The following is a 24351-nucleotide window of genomic DNA, read 5'->3' as shown; positions in this document are numbered from 1 at the left end:
TGTTGGGGTGGGGGTGGGGGTCGGGGTCCACTCAGGATATCCCTCTGGCCCACTCAGGACTGCTGAACCGTGGGCCCTTCCCCGGGAGATGGAGTCTCCCAACTGTCCACATCCTTGTGGTCCCAGGTCTTGAACGCCCCCAGAAGGGACCCTGGTTACCATCGCACACATGGCATCAGGGTGCTGGGCTGGCAGCGGGTGTGTGTGGGGGGGGGGGGCGTGCGGAGGAGAAGAGTGCGGGGCATAGTGCCCTGCCCGGGCTCAGCCGCCTCCTCTCCTGGGATTTTCCATCTCTGCTCGCGCGGGCCTGTGGGGAGCGAGCGCGCTTTGTCTCCCGCCCGGCATCTGGCACGTTTCCGCGGAAGCTCCCCGCGCCGCGCCCGAAGCCCCCCCTCTCCTGGCCGCGCCCCCCGCTCAGCCCTTGGCGCAGGCCCGCCAGTGCGGCGACCGCCGCTTTGTCCTCCCGCGGATGCCAGGGCGGAGAGCGAAGCCCCGTGCCCGGAGCGCCCGCCGCGTGCCGGGGGTGTAGGTCTCCGCGCCTGATTTGGGGCGCACCCTGGCCGAGGGGAGCAGCCCCTAGGGTCTGCGGACGCGGGGGGTGTCTGCCCGGAGCTCCAGGGTGCCTGCGAGGGACCACCCTGTCCCGCCCCGCACCGGTCCGCCCGGGTCTAGCTCCCCTCCGGGTGCAGGAGCGCGCGCCCCCGGGGCGGGGCGGGGCGGGGTAGGAGGGTGGTTTCGACTTGGTGTCCCTGGCCTGGATCCAGGTAGAGAGGGCCTCGGAGATCAGACCGGGGAGGGCTCCGGTCGGGAGGGCTCTCTCGATCCCTCTTACTGTCCCCCACCGCACACCTCGCCCCCAGGCCACTCCGACCTTAGGCGCCGGGCGAGCGCGGAGGACCCCGAGAATCCGTCGGTGCTTTCCTGTTCCCGCGACGCCAAGCAGGTGCGGGGAGGTCCGCCGCCTTTGCCTCTTACGCCCCAATCCCCTCTCCCTCAATAACATAGGCGGGTCCAGTAAGAGGGGAGGAGTCCCCTGTCTCCATCTATCCCCTCTTCACAAAACCCCGGGCTTCGGGGACAGGGTGGGCACGGGGAAGGGTCATCCTGATTCCCAACAGCCCTTCCGGAATAACCCGGGAGGGTCTGGGCAGAAGGAATCCTGTGGTCTCCTCCATCACAGCCAGACCCCCTTTGCAGCCTCAAGCAGCCGAGGTCCTGTGGGGAAGGGTCCCTGCCTCCGGACCTCCATCCCTCCCGTCCTCAATGATCCAAGCAGCGAGACTTCAGACACCGGGGAGGGAGGCTCCCAGCTCCGGACGCCCCCAGGAGAGACGGGGCGGGGGAGTGGCCCCTCAGCTTGCCCCTCACACTCAAGAGCCCCCTCCACCATAAAACAAAAACTAACCCAAGCCGCTCCGACCTCAGGCGCCGGGCTAGAGGGAGGCCGGCCAGGAGTCAGCAGCTCCCTCGGACAGATGGTGTGGAGGGCGGCGAGGACAGGTCCCATCAACTCCCCAGGCCCCCCCACTCCCTCTCCAATAAAACAAACACGAATTCAGCAGCACCGACCTCAAAGAGGCAGGAGAGCGGTCAACGCCAGGCAGTGCACCCAGCTCCTCCGGGCTCCTTGCGGCTTCCCGAAGGTAGTTCTCGCGGCGGCGGCGGCGGCGGCGGCGGCGGAGGCGGCCGCAGCTCCCGCGGCTCCCGCGTTCCGAGCCTCCCTCGGACTCAGCACCTGGAGCGGGGAACAGCTCCGCGCCTCATTCCGATGGCCCCGCCTCCTGTGCGCCGCCATAGCCAATGGCGACCCGGGCCCCGCCTAGGAGGCCGCCCATTGGGGGGGGCGTCTTCCCCTCACCCTTCGGCTCCGCCCGAGGGTTCCTAGGTCTCTCTGTCAAGACCACATCCCCCAGAGACCGCCTGCGTTTTCGCACTGCCTTCTGGAACTTGTAGTCCTTCATGGACCCGGGATGAGCTCCTGCCGCGGGAAGGTGGTCAGAGATGGACTGCATTTTCCAGGATGCATTGAAGAAACGGAGGCTCTGAGGAGGGCGGGAGGGCTGTTTCCATAGCAAAGGCGGCTGGTTGCAGATGGCTGAGGGGGAGAGGGGAAACCTCGAAGGATTGTGCGTGACTTCGGGAGCCTCTTGGGAGGCCGTTCGGATTCTTTTTTCTCTTTGGTCCCCACCCCGGAATTCGTGGCCTTAGTTTTACTGTCTGAGAAGAAGGCGTGGAGCCGTCCCCCCCCCCCGCCCACACTCCGCGGTGATGGGGCAAATCCAGGGCGAGCAGCTTTGGTTTGCCCAACAAAGGTGAGAGGGGACGGAGGAGACCTTCCCACCACATTCTGAACTTTATCCCTTTACTTTTTTTTTGGTCTCTATCTTGTCATAGGAGAGTATGTTATTTATTTGTTTATTTATTTTATCATAACGTTTGGGGCCATGAAAGCCTTCGCATCCCCTCTGCCCGGGTTCTGGCCTCCTTCACGCCAGATACCGCAGCGCCTCCCTTAGCGTAGCCAGAGGGCGCTTCTCCTGCTTCAAATCCTTCACAGGCTTCCCATTACCTCAGGCATGAAACCCACACTCCTCCGCATCGTTGGAAAAACCCTTCAAGATCTGGACTCCGCTTTCTTTCCTTTTTTTTTTTTTAACCTTTGGCATCGGATATTCCCAGGTCTCCCCTCCAAGAACTAGCCAGGCCCGACTCCTCCAAGAACTAGCCTCCCAGATGAGGCGGGTTCCGGGAGAAATATGGCCTTACACTCTGGTGGCAGCCAGGACTCCACCTTATTGCAACACTGAACTTCTTGGGAAGCAGAGAAGCCTTAAGAACCCGTTTTCTGTTACTCCCGTGGGTCCCTCCACCTTGCATTTAGCTAACTCTTTAGACTCTTCAAGCCCCAGCCTAGATGCCTGCCTTCCTGTTCGGTCCCCCACCTTATGTTTGCGCAGCGCCCTCTCCTTCCCCTGTTCTACTTGCGTGCTCATCTGTCTATCTTCCACATTAGATTATAAGACCCACGGAGCAGGGCCCATGTCTATAGTATTCATACTTTCAGTACAGTGCCTGGCACATGGTAGGCACTCAATAGATATTTGTTGAATTGCAAATGAATTGAACTTTAATTGAGTTGCACTCATGCCTTCATAAACTTGATTTCCTAAGCTTGGGTGTTCCCCAGTGCTGGAAGTGTTCAACTAGAGGGATGCCGCGTGGTTGAAGAAATGTTTATGTCATTTTTACAGTGGATTGGAATTTTGCCTGAATGCTGGGAGGGCCCTTCTCCAGTCCTTTTGACGCTAGGGAGTGATAGATTCATGCCTTTTCCTTGGAAGTCCTATAAATTCTCTCCTAAATGTCACCAGTTCTTCTTGTTCCTTCCCCCCCCCCCCCCCCCCCCCCCCGTTGATGGCCCTTCTCCTTTCTGTGCCTAGATGCCCTATACCCCACTCTCTTTCTGGGAAAGATCTTCTGACCCGGAAGTAAAGACGGTCTGAGATTCCTGCCCATCTTTCAACCCTCTGTTCAGCTTCATGGGGCCTTGGTGGTGATGTCCCACCATGCCAAGTAGCATCTTCTCTGAATCTTTCCCCATTCAGGGCCCTGGTGTTGGCTAAATAGTCCAATTAATCCCACACATGCTTCATATGTCACTTTACCCAGGCATTTTGGGTGTATTTCAGCTAAAGCATTCTTGGGAGAATGCCTTAATAATATGGGAATAATTTGTGGCCAAAGAAGTAACCAGGGGGACTATTACCCTGAACCTGATTTAAACCAAAAAGACAGAGCCTGGGTAAAGGTAACTCTGTCATCTTTGAGTTGATGACATCCAGGGAAAGAAAGCTAGCATGAGGGAGAGAGTGAAATGGGTGGCATTTAGGGAAGAACTAATGACCTCTAAGAGGCATGGCAGAGGGGCTTTGATCCTGGGTCAGCCATGAGGGAAAGCCATTGGAGCTGGACGAATAGATGGGACCTCATTACTGAAGATAGAGAACTGGAAGGAGGCAGGGGGAAGTGGGATTCGTCCTGAAGCCTGATTCTGTGGATGCAGTGAGAGTAGAGGCTGTTGGGAAAGTGGGTAAGGGGAGGACTACGCCACAGGGCAGGCATTAGCACAGTATCAGCAGAGGTTTTAGAGCCACGGCTGAAACTCTAGAGTTCGGTTTAGCCCTTCAGGAGTAGTACTAGCTTTCAAAAATTTGTTACAAATAAGGGGAAAGTTGGGTTCCACCAATCTTCTTAAACTAGCATCTGCTCAGCCAACTAGAGCCAGGAAACCTGGGTTCTAATTCTAACTTTGCCTCTGATTTGATATGTGATCCTGGGCTGGACCTGTTTCGTCAGTCAGTTGTAAAATGAAATTTATTGGTGTTAAGAAGCAGCTCATAAGGTTGAGGTGGGGGAATTCAAATCTATTTACTAGCTGTGTGGCCTTGCACAACCTTCTCAGATCTGCAGTTTGCTTACTTGAAAATGTTGTAATGGATAAATGAGATGCCTTATGTAAAACATAAATATCAAGCACTTAAATATTAATCCGGTTCCACATTTTTTATCTTGCGTTATCAGAAATTGGTTTGACTGTGAATAAACAGGCAGGAGGTAATGCCCTTGGTAATCTGAGTTCAAACCACCATTCTCTTGCTAGTTGACTTTGGTCAGGTATGACTTCGGTCAGGTATATGCTCAATCTATTTGTTTTGGCCCTAGCCAGTTTGGCTCAGTGAATAGAGCATTGGCCTGTGTACTGAAGGGTTGTGGGTTTGATTCTGGTCAAGGATATGTAGCTCAATTGCAGGTTTGATCCCCAGCCCTGGTTGGGGTGCATACGGGAGGCAACCAATTGATGTGTCTCTCTCACATCGATGCTTCTCTCTCTGTGTCGCTCCCCTTCCCTTCCACTCTCTCTAAAAATCATTGGAAAATGACCTTGGGTGAGGATTAAGCAAAATATATATATTTGTCATTTTTTAGAGGTGATTTAGAGCAGAGAACATTAAGAGAATAGAATTCTAGATACTTAAAAGCTAGAGTTTCAAAGTTTGTTAGAGGGGGAAAAGGTCTCAGTAAAGTTCCATAGGTCTTCTAATTAGGGGATTAACCAGAATGCTGAATCTCAGACATGGGGTTGGAATGATTAACCAGGGCTGGGTCCCAAAGAGCCTGGTATACCAGACTGAGGAATATAATCTATAATAATAAAAGTGTAATATGCTAAATAGACCAGATGTCCTTCCGGATGAAGCTAGGGCTGCAAGGGAAGCCTGGGTCCTGGTTGCCAGAGGGAAGCTGGTATCGGCAGCCAGGGGAAGGAAGTCCTACTCTTGCACGAATTTTGTGCATCAGGCCTCTAGTTTTATTCTAAAGATAATGAAAGTTTTTAAGGAAATGTGCATTTTGAAAACGGTCTAGGGCAGGGGTGGGCAAACTTTTTGACTCGAGGGCCACAATGGGTTCTTAAACTGGACCGGAGGGCCGGAACAAAAGCATGGATGGAGTGTTTGTGTGAACTAATATAAATTCAAAGTAAACATCATTACATAGAAGGGTACGGTCTTTTTTTTCAATAGTTTTATTCATTTCAAACGGGCCGTAGTTTGCCCACGGCTGGTCTAGGGCCTGTGTGGAGAAAGGTCAGAAGATGAGTCTGGGATGTAGGTCAGAAGTGATCCAGCATCATTACTATGAAGATGTAAAAGAGGGGGTGGATCTGAGATGTATAAGGAGGTAAATATTCAAAGGACTTCGTGAGTGATGAGTTGAAGGTGTGGAGGAGTGGTGAGTCAAGGATGATGCCCAGATGTCTGCCTTAGAAAGCTCAGTGGGTGGATGGTGGTGTTTTCCTCTGAATGCGGAATAGTAAAGGAGCAGGTTTAGGCAGGAAGAGGAGAAGATGAGTTTGAGGTGAGTGGGAGACATCCAGGTGAAATGTCTAGTAGGTGATTTGGAGCTTATCTTGGGAAAATGCCTTAATATATGGGAATAATTCATTCGTGGCCAAAGAAGTAACTAGGGGAACTATTACTCTGAACCTAATTCAACCCAAAAAGACAGAGCCTGAGAACTTGTCATCCTTGAGAGAACTGATCTGAAGAAACTCTTAAGTTATCATGTTATCAATATATACATCATAATTGAAGCCATGGGACTGGATGAATTCCTTCAATAGAGAGGGTCAAAGAGAAGACCAAACTCCCTTGGGAAATACCAACATTTATGGGACAGGTAGAGGAAGAGGGGCTTAAAAGGAAAAGTGAGAGAATAGTCAGAAAGATAGGAGGAGGAAACAGACATCTCTCGTAGCAATATGTTTACGGGTACATCTCCTAGGGCCGTGGTCGGCAAACTGTGGCTCACGAGCCACATGCGGCTCTTTGGCCCCTTGAGTGTGGCTCTTCCACAAAATACCACGTGAGGGCAACAACATACAAACCTGACTTACCCAAACTTTCCAAGGAGATGCAAGGCCATTGTTCACATTAGTGTTTGTCAGTCATTGTCATGATTTAATTTTATGGATGTTGTAAGGTAAATTGTAAGGAATTTAATTTTATCAATAAATAATATCGTTATTAAGTATGATATCAAGTTTTATTCAACGTACCTATAGTTTAACTAAGACTTAAAACTTTAAAGTTTATTAAGTTAATTTTAGAGAACGTTGTGGAGTGAAAGGAGATGTAGTGTCGAGGATTGAGAAAGGTATGTTGAGATGGTTTGGACATATAGAGAGGATGAATGAAAGGAGATAGACGAAACAAGTATACAAGACGAGTGTGGATGGAAGAGTTGGAAGGGGTCGACCTCAGCGAACATACCTCAATCAGATTGAGCACGTTTTTAGCAAAGGCCAGTTTAGGAGTACCCTAATTAAGTTAATAACAATGTACCTACCTATATAGTTTAAGTTTAAAAAATTTGGCTCTCAAAAGAAATTTCAGTCATTGTACTATTGATATTTGGCTCTGTTGACTAATGAGTTTGCCGACCACTGTCCTATGGCAGAGGAAACTAAGGAGAAAATAAACAAATGGCACTACATCAAAATAAAAAGCTTCTGCACAGCAAAAGAAACCATCAACAAAACGAAAAGGGAGCCCACTGTATGGGAGAACATAGTTGGCAATGATACATCTGATAAAGGGTTAATATCCAAAATATATAAGGAACTCATACAACTTAACAGAAGGAAGACAAACAATCCAATTAAAAAATGGGCAAAGGACCGAAATACACACTTCTCCAAAGTGGACATACAGATGGCCAAGAGACATTTGAAAAAATGCTCAAAATCACTGATCACCAGAGATATGAAACTTAAAACGACAATGAGGTATAACCTCACATCTGTCAGAATGGCTGCCATCAAAAATCAACAAATGACAAGCCGAAACCAGTTTGGCTCAGTGGATAGAGCGTCGGCCTTTGGACTGAAGGGTCCCAGGTTCGATTCCGGTCAAGGGCATGTACCTGGGTTGCGGGCACATCCCCAGTGGGGGATGTGCAGGAGGCAGCTGATCGATGTTTCTCTCTCATCGATGTTTCTAACTCTCTATCTCTCTCCCTTCCTCTCTGTGGAAAATCAATAAAACATATTTAAAAAAAAAACACAAAACAAAAACAAAAAAAACAAAAAACAAATGACAAGTGCTGGCAAGGATATGGAGAAAAGGGAATCCTAGTGCACTGCTGGTGGGAATGCAGACTGATGCAGCCACTGTGGAAAACAATATGGAGTTTCCTCAAAATATTAAATATGGAACTGCCATTTGACCCAGTGATCCCACTTCTAGGAATACTAGTATATCCCAAGAAACTCGAAACACCAATCAGAAAAAAACGTATGCACCCCTATGTTCATAGCAGTACCATTTACAACAGCCAAGATCTGGAAACAGCCCAAGTGCCCATCAGTAGATGAGTGGATAAAAAAGCTGTGGTACATTTATACCATGGGATACTATGCAGCAGTACAAAAGAAGAATCTCTTACCCTTTGAGACAGCATGGAGGGACCTGGAGAGTATCATGCTGAGTAAAATGAGTCAGTCAGAGAAAGACAAGTATCACCCGATCACACTCATTCGTGGAATCTAAGTAACAAAATAAACTGATGATTGGAGTGGATCCAGAGACGTGGAAGCATGGAACAGAGTGCGGAATCTCGGAGGGAAGGCGGGGAGGATGGATGGGCGGGAGGTAATCACCCAAGGACCTTGTATGCATATATACATGGCCCATGGACACAGACAATGGGGTGGTGAGTCCCTGGGCAGGGGGTCGGGGAGGGCTGGAGAGAGTCAATGGAGAGGAAAGGGGGACATATGTAATACTTTCTCCAATAAAGAATTATTTTCTTAAAAAAGAATGAAAGATAGGAAAACCAAAGAATGGTATGCCACAGAAGCCAAATGGAGGAAGTGAGGTCACATGGTGCAGAATGGTCAAGTTAGCCAACGTCTGAACAAGTGAACACCAAGTTTAGTAACCAAGAGGTCCCTGGCAACTTTGGAGAGGTTCAGTGGAGCTGCAGGGACAGAAATCTAAGTGCATGGGAAGTGGATATAGATAATTGTTGGGAGTTGTTTTGAAGGAGAGGAAGGAGAAAAACAGAGAGGATGTAGAGTTGAGAGACAATTTTGTTTTAAATTGGAAGAGAAAAGGACATTTAAAAATGCTGGTGGGGGAAGGTTAGTTGAGGTTACAGGAAAGAGAGTGATTGAAGGATGCAGAGAGGTCCAGTAGGAGAGTGGGAAGTGAGAGGGTTCAGAGTGAGTCTCAAGCATGAGGAGGGCCCAGGTTTCCTCTAAGATGGGAGGAGAGAAAGGAAGGCGGAGTTGGAGATGCAGTTAAGTCAGTAGGTTGGTAGGTCCGTGGGAAGCTTATAGAAAGAGGAAAATATTCAAGATGACCAATAGCAAAAAGGAGAGAAAGCTAATAGCAACCCACAGAGACTGAAGGGCAGTGGTGAGAGCCTGCTGAAGTTGGGGGCACACATATTAAGGCATTCTCCCAAGATAACCTGTGTGGTTGTGGGCTTTTTTCCAGCATCTCATCAGACCTGAAATAGACATAGAGAAGGCTACTGGTGTGGCTGATCCAGGGCTGAGCTTTGTTGGACAAGGGAGACTAGAAAGCAAGGAAGTGGAAGTGGTGGTCCACAAGAGGAAGGAGGTGAAGCCAGGAGGGAATGGACAGATGGGAGGGGTGGGGTTCTCAGTGGAGGGAGAGGGTAGATATGACGGGTGGGAGGGAAGAGTAGGAAGGGCAGTCGAGACTGGTCAGAGGTGAATGAATTCTGGTCAGGGGCGGCGTCAGGGTGGCTGGATTGGACAGAAGAGCTCATGGGATTAAAACACAAGCTCTCCCAGAAAGTTGGCTGCTTTGGAGGAGAGAAGGACCCCTAGTGGGCTCTATGCCAACCTGTACAGTGAATGGGAAGTTAACAGATGATGACAAGGAGTAGGGGTAGGGTGCAGAGCCCTCTGACATGAGTGTCACAGAAATCAAGATGTCGGGGAACTAAGAAGAAGTTTTCTTACCCAAGTCATGAGGGTTAAGGAGAAAGAGAACCAATGAGCTTTCTCATACATTTTTACAGAAGTATTATCTCAACATCATCTAAAAACGATTAGTTTTATACACACCTAAAAGGCAGGATGTCTAGGAATAAAATGAACCAAACAAAAGACATTTCCATATTTCATAGTGAAGTTGTATCAACCAAGTTCAAGGGTAGTGATTCTTACAATTTATATTTTGGTGTAGTGTGTAGATTTAAATATGTGCATATCAACTAGAAAATGTGTTTGAGAATTTTGCAGATTTCATTTCTTAGCAATGATTTGTTTTCTCAGTTTAGAACATAAATTAGAGAGCTTGTGTTAATTTTTTTCAAATGTAGAGCTTAGAGCTTAATTCATGCCTTTGAAATGCCATGAATTTGAAATGCAGCCATTTTCCTTTCTGCATCCTTGAAAAGGATTACAAGGATTTTATTAGTTTTTCAGATAATCTTGCCAGCACATACAGACTTCCCACAAGGGTCTCCTATCAGTAAGGTTGGATTGTGAGTAATGCTGCAGAAGTGTTGTGCATGAGATATTTAAGACAAGTCAAATAAATCCAACTTTAGGATTTCCCAAACAGCAGCTTAGTTCACAATTATGGGACTTGATATAGAATATGAAATGTGTATCTAAATGTTAATTGAGAAAAATGATCCCCATAATTTCCAAAGAAAAAAAGGATATAATCAGTTAATTGCTCTGAGCAATTTCTGTCTTTAAAACAAGGCGATGTTATTTAAAAATATTTCTGTATGGTTGATAAATCTTTGTAATCTTGAAATAAGCCTGCTACTCCAGCCCCTTGGAACAGTGGGTGTTCAGGAAATATTTTGTGAATCAATTCATGAATGTTGTGATAATCTGTCCATGTTTAAAAGTCTTCCTTTCATCTCAAACTTTTATAAATATTCTTATATAAGGGTTGGTTCTTTTAAAACGTAAGTCAGATCATTTCACACCTCTACTCAAATTTCTCCAGTGGCTTCTTTGTCTCATTGCAAACAAAACCTAAAGCCCAGGATGGCCTGTAGCAGCAGTTCTCAACCTGTGGGTCACCAAACTGTGGGTTGCGACCCCTTTGGGGGTCAATTGACCCTTTCACAGGGGTCGCCTAAGACCATCGGAAAACAAAAATATAATTACATATTGTTTTTGTGATTAATCACTATGCTTTAATTATGTTCAATTTGTAACAATGAAAATACATCCTGCATATCAGATATTTACATTACGATTCATCACAGTAGCAAAATGACAGTTATGAAGTAGCAACGAAAATAATTTTATGGTTGGGGGTCACCACCACATGAGGAACTGTACTAAAGGGTCGTGGCATTAGGAAGGTTGAGAACCACTGGCCTATAGGGTCATGTACACGGACTCCTGTAGCCTCTCTGCCTCATCCCGGAGGTTCCCTCTGCTGCAGCACATTGACCCTCCATGCTGTTCCTTGTTTGCCTCAAGTACACTCTAGCCCAGGGGTGGGCAAACTTTTTGACTCGAGGGCCACAATGGGTTCTTAAACTGGACCGGAGGGCCGGAACAAAAGCATGGATGGAGTGTTTGTGTGAACTAATATAAATTCAAAGTAAACATCATTACATAAAAGGGTGCGGTCTTTTTTTTTTTTTTAGTTTTATTCATTTCAAACAGGCCGGATCCGGCCCGCGGGCCGTAGTTTGCCCACGGCTGCTCTAGCCTCAGGGCCTTTGCACTTGCTGTTCCCTCTGCTTTGAAGCTCTTTCCCTAGATATCCTCATGGATATTCCATATAAAATGGCATCCTTGCCCTGGCCAGTGTGGTTCAGTTTGTTGGAGCATTGCCCCATACACTGAAAGGTCACTGGTTCGATTCCTGGTCAGGACACATACCCACATTGCGGGTTTGATCCCTGGTGTGAACAATGCTTCTCTCTCTCAAATCAATTAAAAAATACAAATATAGATAAATAAATAAATACATAAATAGTAAACATACTTTAAAAAATAAATAAAAATTTAAAAAATTTAAATGGCAGCTTTTCCTCTCCTAGCACTCGCTACCCTCCAGTATTATCATCTGATATTTTATATATTCTCTTATCTGTTTATGGTCTGTCTCTCCCCCACTATTACTCCTCCAGTAATCCACTAGAATAAACTCTCCATTAGGGTAGATATTTTGTCTATTTTGTTTACTGCTGTACTCACCGAATGTGGCACAGCACCTATACATAGCAGGTGCTCAGTGAAACATGTTGAATGAATAAGAATAACACATAATCCATAGTATGTGACCCTAACACTTATTTTTTATTTTTCTGCATTACAGTCCTCATGTAGGACACATGTATATATAACCTTTCACATTATGGAAATCATAGTGTAGATATAATTTTGAGTTCTGCTTTTATTTTTCTAACATCACATGTTATAAGCATTTTCCCTTGCTAAGATTGAATTCATTTGTTCAGTTGCTCATTCACTCATTTAGTCAATGAATATTTAATGAGGCATTTCTATGTTCCAGACAGTACTTGGTCTATAGTGGTAAACGGGACACAGGACTTGCCCTTGAGGAACAGAGATTCTTTATAAATGCAATCTGTAATGGTTGCCTAATATTCCATCAAATATCACACTATATTTAACCTCGCCCCTAGTTAAGACTTTTTATTACTTAAAATAATGTAATGAAATACTCCAAGTTTATAGCAATTACCCTTTACAAATTATTCTTTAAGGTAAATTCCCAAATGAACAGTTATTGAGTTGAAGGGTTAAACATGATTTTGGTGTTTTTATACCATCTGCCATATTGATTTCAAAAAGGGCGGTACCCATTTTGCCCAGTTGCCAGCATGAATGTCCCCGCTTCATCACAGTCTCTTCAGCATTAGATATTACTTTCACTTTTGGCTAATGCAGAGTATAACATGATCCTTCCTTTTATTTATAATTTATGTCTATTAAGAATGCACATTTTTTTGTTTTCTTCTTTTGTCACTGGTTAGGTCAGTAGGTCCTCAGGAGGCTCTTGGAGGGCCATTGCCCTACCTTGTAGATCATGCCCAATGTCTATAGCGCACATTGGAGGTTTATAGCATCTTAGAGTTGGAAGGGCCTGCATTCATCATCTAGTTTAGTGGAAATTCCGATAGATGGCTTTCTAGCCTTTGCTTGCATAGCCTGGCAGTGAGGACCTCGCCATCTCATGGAAGCTTGTCTTGTTTTTGGCCGGCTCTACAGGTCTTGAACTAGCTTCTGGTCGTCGTGGCTCCCATGTGGTCCCATTCCTGCCCTCTGAAGCAGCAGAGCCCACATACCAGATGTTACAGAACCTCCCTGCCTTTGCTGCTCATCTCTGCAAATAGATGACTAGAATGGTCAACTCCAGGTAAGTCTGGCAGGCCTGGTGGCAAAGACACTGCCCCACACACAAGTCTGCACTGGCCACATCAGCAGCCTCTTCAGCTGGGTTCATATGGAACTTAAAGTCAGCTGAAATTCTAAGACCTTTATGTGGACCTGCAGCCAAACCTACTTCCTCTCAGCCCACATTTCTGTAGTTGATCTTTTCAAACCTGAAAACAAGACTTTGCTTTTCTCCCTATTTTTGTTTTCCAATGTTGGTGGAGAGGCTGCCCTGGCCCCACTCCTGCTGTCTAAGATGGGGACAATAAGAGTCGGTCTGACAGCTTCACATGCTGGCGTGATAATCAAATGAGATGAAGTTGGACATTTGTCACTCATTTTGGTTGCCTGGCAGCTGAGCCTCCTTCCTGTGCTTGAGGGATTCCGTGTCTCATGAGGTGGAACCATTCCTTTGCAGCGAGGCCTGGGCATCAGCCTGAGCCTCAGGCTCCTCCAGTCCAAGAAGCTCTCTCTCTCCCCGATGCCACTCCTCTCCAAGTTTGAATTGGAAGCCAGTGACAGCAAAAAAGGAGGGTCTGCTTTGCACCCCTTTTAGTGCTTTGATGGGTTTCTTCTCAGTTTCCAGTGAGAGTTCAATGGACAGCATCCCTCAGAAGGTGTCTGTGGTGTAGGTGGCAGGGACGGTAGGCCAGACTCAGTGGTCACAACGGTGTCTTCTAAGACTACTGCTGAGTTGGAGTTCGGGACATTGTTCTTGATTGTGTGCTTCCAAACCTGATTTTCTACCTTCCTGGAGATATTGTGAGCTACTCACTATCTTTTAATTTATGTTCTTTGCTGTGCACATCAGCCAAAGTTAGTTACTTTTGCTTACAACTAAAAATTCCAACCAATACATGCAGGATATGAAAAGTAAATGGAAAAGTGCTAAACACCACACACATACAAGATATTATTGTTTGGGATTTTGATTTCTAAGTAGTGGGTGTAGGCGGAAATAAGCCTGATTTCTCTACCTGCTAGGAGTTCAGATGGGTCTAAGGCAGGGGCGGGCAAACTTTTTGACTCGAGGGCCGCAATGGGTTCTTAAACTGGACCGGAGGGCCGGAACAAAAGCATGGATGGAGTGTTTGTGTGAACTAATATAAATTCAAAGTAAACATCATTACATGAAAGGGTACGGTCTTTTTTTTTTTTTAGTTGTATTCATTTCAAACGGGCCGGATTCGGCCCGCGGGCCGTAGTTTGCCCACGGCTGGTCTAAGGCATGCCTGGAAAGCTGGCCAGCATGAGGGGGTGCCAGTAGGAACTTGAGTGCTGGACACTGGCTCCACAGTTAAAGACTGACCTCTGACCCTAAGGCATCTAATGTGGGATGGCAGCTGCCAGAAGGCCTGCTGGGCACACATAAATGGATTGGCTGCTTGCCCCTCCTACCCTTGGGCCATTACCAATAGCCAGGGCCAGGAGGTGGGGCTGGGCTGTAAAGCAGTTCACCTGGGGCTGTGCAACTGTTCCTGCGATGCCCTCACTGGGGTGGAAGAGGAAACCTGTCTGGATAGGCCCCCCACACCTGGAACCACAAAAGGGATTATGAGTAGGTTGGGATTCCATCTTGAGCTGCCCTTGTCCCACTGAACTATGGTTTGGCTCTCCAGCCCGGCCTGTGCCTCCGGAGTCCTGTCCCACGTTGCCATCTGAGTCTACAGCCCTGGGTATCCCAGAGTGGGGCTGAGACTGGCACTGCTGCCCTGGTCAGTAATGAGCCCTTGGGAGTTTTGTGGCATTAAGCACAGCTTCTCTGGGGACATCCTATTTTAAACCCCGGGTTACCGCCAGAGTAGCCCTTCTGGGTATGTGTATAGGGCAGTGATGGCGAACCTATGACACGCGTGTCAGAGGTGACACGCGAACTCGTTTTTCTGGTTGATTTTTCTTTGTTAAATGGCATTTAAATATATAAAATAAATATCAAAAATATAAGTCTTTGTTTTACTATGGTTGCAAATATCAAAAAATTTCTATATGTGACACGACACCAGAGTTAAGTTAGGGTTTTTCAAATACATACGCCGAGCTCAAATGGTTTGACATCACTGGTATAGGGTAATGGTGCTCCTGCCTTAGCGATTCTGTGATTCAAGTATACACTGAACACTGGTGCTGGCCTTATCCCAGTACCGTGGTGCACCTCCAGGGAGGACCAAGATCATGATGTGTCCAAATCATGGGATTTTACAAAAATCCAAAGCCAGGGATAATGTATCAGGCCTGGACCACAGTCATATCAGAAATGTGGTGGCATCGTTCAGAGGGTTCCTCATAGAACTGTAGGTTCTATCCCTGCCATAGCCACAGATTTTTGTGATGTTAAGATCTCAACTACCAATTTTAATGTTCTTGCCAAATACGACTGTATATAATATTGTTTTGATATCAAGTCAAAACAAATCCACTATAAAAACAGCATAGAAGATAAGTTCTTACACTTTATCATCTGATCTAAATAGCTTTTCAGTGTCTAAGTTACTCTGGGTCAGGCACTTTAAGTACCCTGACACTGTACATGCTTTCTCTTATTTAACAATCACCACAATCCTATTTATAAGATACTATTTATAAAAGTACCATATATAAGGTACCATTATAATTCCCATTTTACAGGCAGGGGAACTGAGGCCCATAGTGGTTATGGGACTAGCCCAACGTCACATAACCAGTAAGTGGCAGAGCTGGGCTGGTCATCCACCCCCTAGAGCCTGAAAACTGCCTTTCCCTCAGCCCATTCCATTGTGGGGGCAGCTCTGGCTGTTGAAATGTTTTCCCTCACATGGAGCTAAAATCTGTGTCTCCCTAAATCAGTCCTATTCCTATTTCTGCGTATCCCATCGCCTACCACGACAGTTCCTGGTCTCCCAGTATTCCAGCTCAGGTCTCTATTAATGATCGGGGGCACTTAAGCTTCTTCCTATGGGAACATCTGGACCATTTTGTATCAACTAAGTCCTTAGGATAATTGCTGCAAGAAGGTCGTGGCTAGGTAGCTCTCCAATTCTACAAGTACTGCCATCCATTCTGCCCACTTCTGGCAGGGTTATGTCAAGAAATAGTCGACCCGCCCTAACTGGTTTGGCTCAGTGGATAGAGCGTCAGCCTGTGGACTGAAGGGTCCCAGGTTCGATTCCAGTCAGGGGCATGTACCTTGGCTGCAGGCACATCCCAGTAGAGGGTGTGCAGGAGGCAGCTGATTGATGTTTCTCTCTCATCCATGTTTCTACCTCTCTATCCCTCTCTCCTCCTCTCTGTAAAAAAACCAATAAAATATATTTTAAAAAGAAAAGAAAAAGAAATAGTCAACCCAATCACTAGTTTTAGAAGGGCATTATTAGAAAGTTCTTCTCTAAGAAAAGTGGCAGGACGACAGTCAAAACAGCAGCAGCATGATTAATACTATGCTAAGGATTGGATTGCTGCATGGGAATCTTCTGTCTCCCTTGTATTCTGACTGGAATACAGGATTCATGCGGACAGGAATTTTTGCTAGTTTTGTTTGCTGCTGTATCCCCAATGCCTACGATGGTGGCTGGAATGGCAAATATGCAAATATTTATTGAATGAATTATGAGTACAGTTTCATGTCTGATGTCACCTACTCGGGTTTGTAAGGTGTTTTGGATAATAATGTGATCTCCCAAGGCCATGGTTTTGAATTTTGTTTTCCATTACCTCACCAGCAGTTTCTTAGTTTTGTTGTGATTTTGATTCATAAGAAGATAACCTTAACCATATGCCAAATACATTGGATAAATAACTCTACCTCAAAAGCAGTTTAATTTGATCTTGTAAACCTAAGTCTAAACTGAAATTTGGTTTAGCTGGATAAAGGGGCTATTGGATTTCTAGTCTTTTATCCTATGAAACACATTCTGTGACCTTCTGCTTTGAATATTGAACTTGAATTCAAAATGTAAAATCATCAGGAAACAGCTAAATGAGAGGAATGTTAGCATTTACATTTTTTTCATTGTCTATACACAAATAATACATGTTCATTGTTGAAAATGAGAAAATACAGGTAAGCAAAATGAGGGAAATATAAACCACTTATATCCTCACTGTTCAGAGATGGTCACCGCTACCATTTTTCTGTTATATATCAAATACTGAAATTAGCTAATATGGTGATTGACTCATTTTTTCTTATGAGAAAATGAACATGGGAGATCTGGTTCTCCACCCAGGTCGCCCTGTGCTAAGAGGAGCCCACAGATCTGAGTCCAGTAGGGCCCAGACAGCAAAGGTAAATGGATGGAGTCATCTCTAGTTCAAATCTCAGAATCTGACTTTGGAAGGTGACCCCAGAAGTGGCAGGAGGTCACAATGGAGAGAGAGTAAGGAAAACAACTTTGACCTGGCTAAACATCCCAGATTTGACATAGAGCAGATTTCCTAGAAATAGGAGTGTGTTTTCCTAAGAATTGGAGGTGAGATAATTTTGGAAGAGCTGGCCACAAGATGACTTGCAAGTCAGAAAGGCAGAATGTGCAAGCAAGGTTTGGAGATAGCCCTCGTGCTCATTGTGTAGTTGGCTGGTTTATCCTGGACCAGTGTTCTTCCACCCTGATTTGCTAGGAGGGGACCATGTCACTTCCGGTTCATGACTCACTATAGGAAAAGGTGGAGATCTGTGTGAATTGGACCTGAGGTCATGTCCTTGGGCATCTTAGTATTTTCCAGTTGGGGTGCAGGATTCCTGGGAAGTCAGTCATGAGCAAAAGACTCATATTTTTCTTTGAAGTTAATGTAAATTTTGTATTCTTCTCCATAAGATTTGTCTTTAAATAACAAAATAACATTAAAATAATATTTTTAAAAATCTTTAAGTGAAGTCAGTGTTCCAGGATGCTAAGCATATAGGCACATTTTGTAAACATTGGTTGAAGGAAAGAATATTGTTTACCCCAATCTACAGGATGCTCTTGCTCAGGCCATGACAAGTCTGAAAAGGAATGATGGGATCACTGGGCTGGGAGGTAAATTAATAGTCTCTGGGTACCACCTATATGCAAGATAAGGTGCCAGATGTTTTACCTGCATAGCCTCAGTTTAAACACCATAACCCTACAAAGATCCATATTTCATAGGCAAGTCATTGGAGAATCAGATAGACTAGGTAATTTTTCAAGGTCTGGATGAAAATCCTGGTCTCCTTGGGCTCCTGTTCTCTCCATATTCCTTGCGGCCCCCTGAGGCCAGTTTACCCATCAATTTCTTGGAGATAGCATGGAGAATGCAGCTCACTGCTGTGTTCTCGGGCATGAAAAAAACTCCCATGTTCTGTCTTCCTGTACTGAAGACTGACATTGCAGGGATCATAGGGCTTGACTGTGGGCAGAGGAAGGCAGCACCTCTGGGGGCCTGGAGTACACCCCTTGTTCCTGAGTGGGCCAAGTAGGGGCACACGGAGATGCTCCAGGAGGAAAAGAGCCCACGTGCCAAGTTATTTCAGGATAGCATTCATTCAGAATCGTCGTTGGCATTTTTAGCTTGTTTAATCTTTTGAACTTTGTTCCTAGCCTGTTATGACTTAAGTTCAAGTTGTTGTTGTTTTTCAGGTTTACTGGCTCCTCTCAGCTGTGAGTTGAGTGTCCCTGGTTGAGGGATCCAACATGGCTTTGTGGAGCTCTCCAAAAGCACAAATTATAAGGCTCCAGATTATTCACAGATGTCTGGGGGTGGCTGTTAACATGATTATTCAGTGACGGCATTGCAGTCCCTGAAGCAGATGTGGCCATTCCAAGGGGAGCACACGATGGTGTTCTCCTCCCTCTTAGGTTAGCCTCACAGCACCCTCAACTCTTGCCTCCAAAACTCCTTCCCTAGGGCAAAGGGCCAGCAGGTGTGTGAGAGGTACATAGGGGATTGAGCCTGAAGGCAATTATAAGTGGTTGCAAAAAGTAAGTACAGCGTGAACCCACTGTATGCAGCTTAGAGAAGGAGAGGGAGGAATGCTCCTGGGTGTTAACTAGCAGTGGTGTCTCTACGAAGGAGTACACACATCCCTCAGTTCTCCTTTCACCTGTCTGCATTTTTAATTTTTCTGTCATGAACATGCATTGTTTTTCCAATAAGAAAAAAGAGAATTATAAACAAATCCTCTCACTGGCTATTTAGGTAATTCTGACTTCTTATGAGTATAAACAGTGCAGAGCAGGAATAATTGGCGGAAAAATGAGTTCAAAATGATAAAGCACAGAAAAGTAGACCTCATCTCTAAATTCTGAAAAGCTAACAAAGTTTCTTCAAGATGGTTAAGAGGGCTATAATACTACTGCAATACTGGGCAGCATGGTTCCTATTCAAAAAGCAACAACTAGGCTTAATCGTTTTCAACCTAGTCATTTTTTCAATAATAGTTCATCAGGTTGATCAAAGTACCACATTTAGAAACTTAAAAACTTTTCTTTTTATGTACCTTTGGCGCCAGTCACCTGCACGGGGCTGGGAAGTAAAGACGAGAATTCATCCCATTGTTACCTCTGAGTTTGTGGGGTGAAAATGAGGCTGAGAGATATAGCTGATAAGGTCGTGTGCTCACATAAAGCACTTGACCCTAGTCAGTGACCCAGAAGCAAGTTTGGGTGCAAGTTGCTACTTCAGTGTTGAAAACATCAATTCCAGTCATTCAAGTGGCTTTTTTTATTTAATACATTTTAAGTTACAACAGAATATTATCCCTTATAAAAAAGGAAAGTGGAAAAGACTCTTTTTAAAATATATAAATTTCTTTATTGATTTCAGAGAGGAAGGAAGAGGGAGAGAGAGATAGAAACATCAATGATGAAAATCATTGATCGGCGGCCTCGTGCACGCCCCCTACTGGGGATTGAGCCCTCAACCCGGGCAGGTGCCCTTGGTCAGAATCGAACCTGGATCCTTCAGTCTGCAGGCCGATACTCTGTCCACTGAGCCAAACTGGCTAGGGCTGGAAAAGACTCTTTTGTCTGCTAACCCTAGCTGTTCCCAGAGCTGCTGTTGGCTAACCAGCAGTCTGGTGGCCTCAAGCCCCGTATCCAGCTGTACCTTCTCTGTCTACCCTAGCCTGGAATAATCCAGCCTTCCACCTTCTCTGCGGGACTTCAGAGCTGTCAAGCTTTACTGTGACAAAAAGAAAATTAGTACCACCATGGAGATGTGGTTTCCAATTCAGCCAGCAGTTTGCCAGTCCTTTTATCCACACCTGGCCAGACACTACGCTCATTCCCCATCCTAGCTGTTCCCTGATTGTCCAACTCTTCTCAAATTGTCCACCTACCGCTGTCTATATCCAACTTCTGCAGCCCTGGGAGAGTGAAGCATATCAGGTTTTCAGCTCCTCTCTTCCTTGCTTCTAAGAAGATCTACATGGCATTGCCAAGACTAGCCTCCCTCTTAGGATCTCCCTCCCACCCTCCCTTGCCTCTTCCAGAATCCAGTTCAATAAATTACCCTCTTTCTTTGATTCTCTCATCCTTCCCTTGTGCCTGGTTCCTTTTCTTCGCCCTGTAAGTACAATTCTTTCCCAATTTAGAAAAGCTTACCTTTACTTTCTCTTCCTGGGAATCTCCCACCCTGCCCTTTATAAGCAAACTTCTTGAAGTTAGACCATACTTTGTGTCTCCATTTCCTCAGCTTCTTTTACTTCCCACAAAATCTAGATTCTACCCCTATCATTATACAAAGACTGCCCTTGCTAAGGCCACCAATGAATTTTTGATTGTCAGATTATTAAATGAATCTTTTCACCTGAACGGACCTATCTGTGTGATATATATTCAGTTTCTATAACTCCTTAAAACTCTTGTAATTCCGTTGGCATTTCTTCATGCTTTTCAGCTGCTTCCTCTCACCTCTCTCTCTGACCAATTCTTAAATACTGGTGTGCCCCAAATTTTGTCCTTGAACCTGCCTTGGTTTCCATGATCTTTTTAGTGAGAAGGGGTTGGGTCTGTGCCCAGTAGTTGCCCAGCAGAGAACTGTAGAAGTGGAAACCATTGGGTCTCTTTGATCTCCAACACAGCACATAGCGCTGACCCAGAGGAGTACGTTTCTAATAATGGAAATTTGGGCATTAGACCTTTGGTGGATTGGAAGCAGGTGAGTCTTGTATGTGACTCACATTCACCCAGGAGGCCATCCCTTTCCTTGCTCCAGGACTCAGCCAACTTGGAAGGACATAGAGCTGTGCCTCATGAAGGCTGTGTGCCCACAGGGCTGCTCCATGTCACATTCTAGAGTCTTTCATGTTGACACGTGTAGCTCTAATTCATTTGTCTTCATCTATAATAATAAAAGCACAATATGCAAGTTGACCAAATGGTCGAATAGCGGAACAACTGTCCGGACAACCTTCTGGACGAAGCCAGGGCTGCGGGGGCCAAGCCCCTTGCACGAATTTCATACATCAGGCCTCTAGTTGCCTATAATATTCCACTACATGAATATACTACCATATCCATTCTCCTGATAAACATTAAGATTGTTCCCAGTTTTTTATATTTCCCACAATATTACTATAACAATCTCATACTTGTGAGCATGTGCAGAAGAGGGTGTATGCATCTTAAACTTTACTAGTGAATGCCGCATGGCTTCCCAAAGGTTGTATCAATGTGTACTCGACAGGTGGGGAAACTGAGGCACAGAGCAGGACAGTCACTTGGCCACGGCCACAGAGTGGAGAAGCTGCAGAAGCTGTTGGCTCAAACCACTTTGTCCTGAAGAGTAGCAGTGAGTCTGGTGCCGAGCCCTGTGCCCTGGGGGAGGAAGCTGAATGTCTCTGAGGGCACGCACGCCTCTGGTCTGGTTCTCCTTTCTTTGTTCTCCTTTCAGCTGTCCTTGGTCACTCGGGGCCACATGGAGAGAATTGCCTGCTTTCAGAGGCAGGCCCCTGAGTGCTGTGCTGGCTGAGCCATCCACCAGCCACAGAGGTTCAGAGGAAATTCCATTTCTCTAACAGTGGAAAATGAATGGCCCGGACAAGTCTTTATCCAGAGCTCAGCCCAGCCAGAGTGAGCCATGTCAGAGGGCGAAGCTCCCCTCTGCAGCCTGACACAGGGCAGGGAGTGTTTTGCAGATCAAGAATCTGAGGCCAGGAGATCCCACAGCAAAAATTGTGGCAGAACCTGGCTCAGTGCTGGGCTTCTCGCTGGCCAGCATGGACCAGGTAGTTGCAGGTGGTTGTAGTGTCGGACTGGTGGGTGTTGGCATCTCAGCATCATTCTTATTTATTAGGAGCCTGGGAGCCACATCCTTCTTGGAACATGATTATATGTTTCTGAAACTGAATTCACTCTTGGATATTTGAGATCCTGGGATTTTGAATTGTTATATGTCTCATGTCTCATCCCAACTCTGCTCCAGATTTTGGATGATGAACTGATGGGAGCAGTTAACCTGAAATTCCTCAGGACAAGATTTACTAACTGTCTGTAGGCTGCAGGAGCTAAAAAAAAAAACACAAAAAAAAAACCTTCCTGAAGTGCCATACCCACAGAGTGCCATGCCCTGGGGAGAATCTAGCTTGGGCGGCAAGGTGAGTGAGCTAGCATTCTCTTCAGAGCACCCAGCAGGCTGCCTCCCTCCCCTCAGAGAGGAGCCATCTTGGTCACTGTGGCTTTCTCTTTGGTTGGCCAGTCCCATCTATCTGGTTTGCTGTGCCCTGACCTGTCAGAGGGCAGCAATATCTCTGAGATGCTGCTGGACAAGAACAAGTGAGCCTAAGTGAGAAAGATGCCCAGTTTGACAATTGTCCTCAGCCACTTACTGAGTTGCCTGCTGTCTCTCAGATTCCTGGCCTCAGGCCTTGCTTAGCAGCTCTCAACACCTCTTAGCTCAGCTCTGGGAACTCCAGGAGACTTCCCAGCTTTAGCCCCTTCAAACCTTGAACCAAACCTGCCTCCAGCTCATGCCTGCCCATCCTTGGTCCCCTCCCCATCCAGCTCCTCAGTGGTCCCTGGTTGCTTACCAAAATTCCCGGCACTTAGCCACATCCCTGTTCTGTCTGAACCATCCTCCATCAAGTGGGGTCAGGGAAAGCCCTGTGGGATCCAGCCAGCTAACCTGATACTTTGGCAGGTGAGTATGGAGAGGGAACAGAGTTGGGTCATGTAGGAGCCAGAATAACCAGAGGACAGGGAGGGCAGCTGGACATGCGGCCACCCAGGAGTCGGGCCAAGGAAGTCCAACTCTGATATGAAGTCCATATCAGAGATCAGACTGGACACAGATGACACAGCCAAGGAGGCCACTGCCTGGGAAAGGTGGCTTGGAGGGAAGTGGCAAGTGAAAAGCAGAGACTGGAGGCAGCGACAGCAACGTAGGGTCTCTTGCAATCATGCCTCTCAACTGGGGACGTGTGGGAGATGCAGCCATGGGTCTACAGTCCTGACTTGAGGATGCCCCTTATGCTGTGACACTGTTGCCCATCCTTTATTGTCACCTTTATGCCAAGTTGGGCTGCTCCTCTCTGTCCCTCCCTCAGGCCCACCTTCTGAACCTCTCTGCTCACTTGTTCACTACTCCCTATTTCCCCACAAGCCCAGCCTTTTCCCAAGCCCACACTGCTTGACCTCTAGACCCAGGCTGGTGCAGGAGTTGCCCTGCTCAGACCAAGAGCAGTGCCTCAAGCTTCCAGGAGAGACCCTGCTGTATGTAGCCTCTGACTCCCTTCAGACCCTCGTGGCGCTCCGTTAGACATCACCATTCACTGAACCCAGCTAAGACACACACACACACACACACACACACACACACACACACACATACACACCTGTTGACCTACCTACCTACCTGTTTGCTTTTGGCTGAGATGTCAGCTGCTTTCTGGGGTTCTGTCAGGGATGCTTTTGGCACCCAACCTGGCCAGCCCTGTTCTTGCTTCATGACCTCTCATGGCTAACGTCACAGTGCTGAGGCTATGAAAAATGTGCAGGCTGGGCCTAGTCCATCTTGTTTACCACTGAATACTCAGTGCCAGCACATAGTAGATACCCAATAAATATTTGAACAGGGGCTTGAGTTTCCGATAGGGAGGTGGTTGGTATTAGGGTCAGGGCCCTGGTGCCCCTACCCCATCCTGCTTAGATGTATGTCTGCGAGTGGCAGGTTAAACACACACGTTAAACACCAGGTGTGTCTGAGCACTGAGATGTGTCTTAGATCTCAGAACCCTGTGTCCTTCTCCATCGGACTCTGCCGTTGGCTGTAGTACCCAGCTTGTTCATGCCCTCATTTTCCCCTGTGCTAGTGGGGATGGGAACTCTCCTGGAAAGACCACGTTCAGTTACAACACAAGTGCTTTTGGGAAACGTGTGCTGTGCCAATGTGAGCCTTGTGTAGATACTTGGTCAAGAGAGAGGTCACTCCGTTTTGTTGGG

The 24351-nt window shown here is 46.5% G+C and overlaps 1 protein-coding gene and 1 long non-coding RNA gene across 3 annotated transcripts in view; one reads left to right on the top strand and one right to left on the bottom strand.

The window, feature by feature from the left end:
- The window catches only part of SMPD3 (sphingomyelin phosphodiesterase 3), a 77368-nt gene extending 75617 nt beyond the window's left edge, over positions 1-1751 (bottom strand). For both annotated transcript variants that reach the window (XM_059667679.1, XM_059667677.1), the window contains exon 1: positions 1570-1751. The gene's annotated coding sequence lies outside the window, so the exon portion shown is untranslated. The remainder of the gene's footprint in view (positions 1-1569) is intronic.
- Positions 1752-2030: 279 nt separating this feature from the next.
- Positions 2031-24351, top strand: part of LOC132216390 (uncharacterized) — a 67014-nt gene continuing 44693 nt past the window's right edge. Inside the window, exons 1-2 of the long non-coding RNA XR_009448744.1 lie at positions 2031-2312; positions 12809-12956. This is a non-coding gene — a long non-coding RNA (uncharacterized LOC132216390). The remainder of the gene's footprint in view (positions 2313-12808; positions 12957-24351) is intronic.

Source organism: Myotis daubentonii, chromosome 15 (assembly GCF_963259705.1).
Source record: "Myotis daubentonii chromosome 15, mMyoDau2.1, whole genome shotgun sequence".
Taxonomy (NCBI): domain Eukaryota; kingdom Metazoa; phylum Chordata; class Mammalia; order Chiroptera; family Vespertilionidae; genus Myotis; species Myotis daubentonii.
The sequence above is the reverse complement of the archived record's forward strand: the minus strand, read 5'-3'. Positions and strand labels throughout refer to the sequence as shown.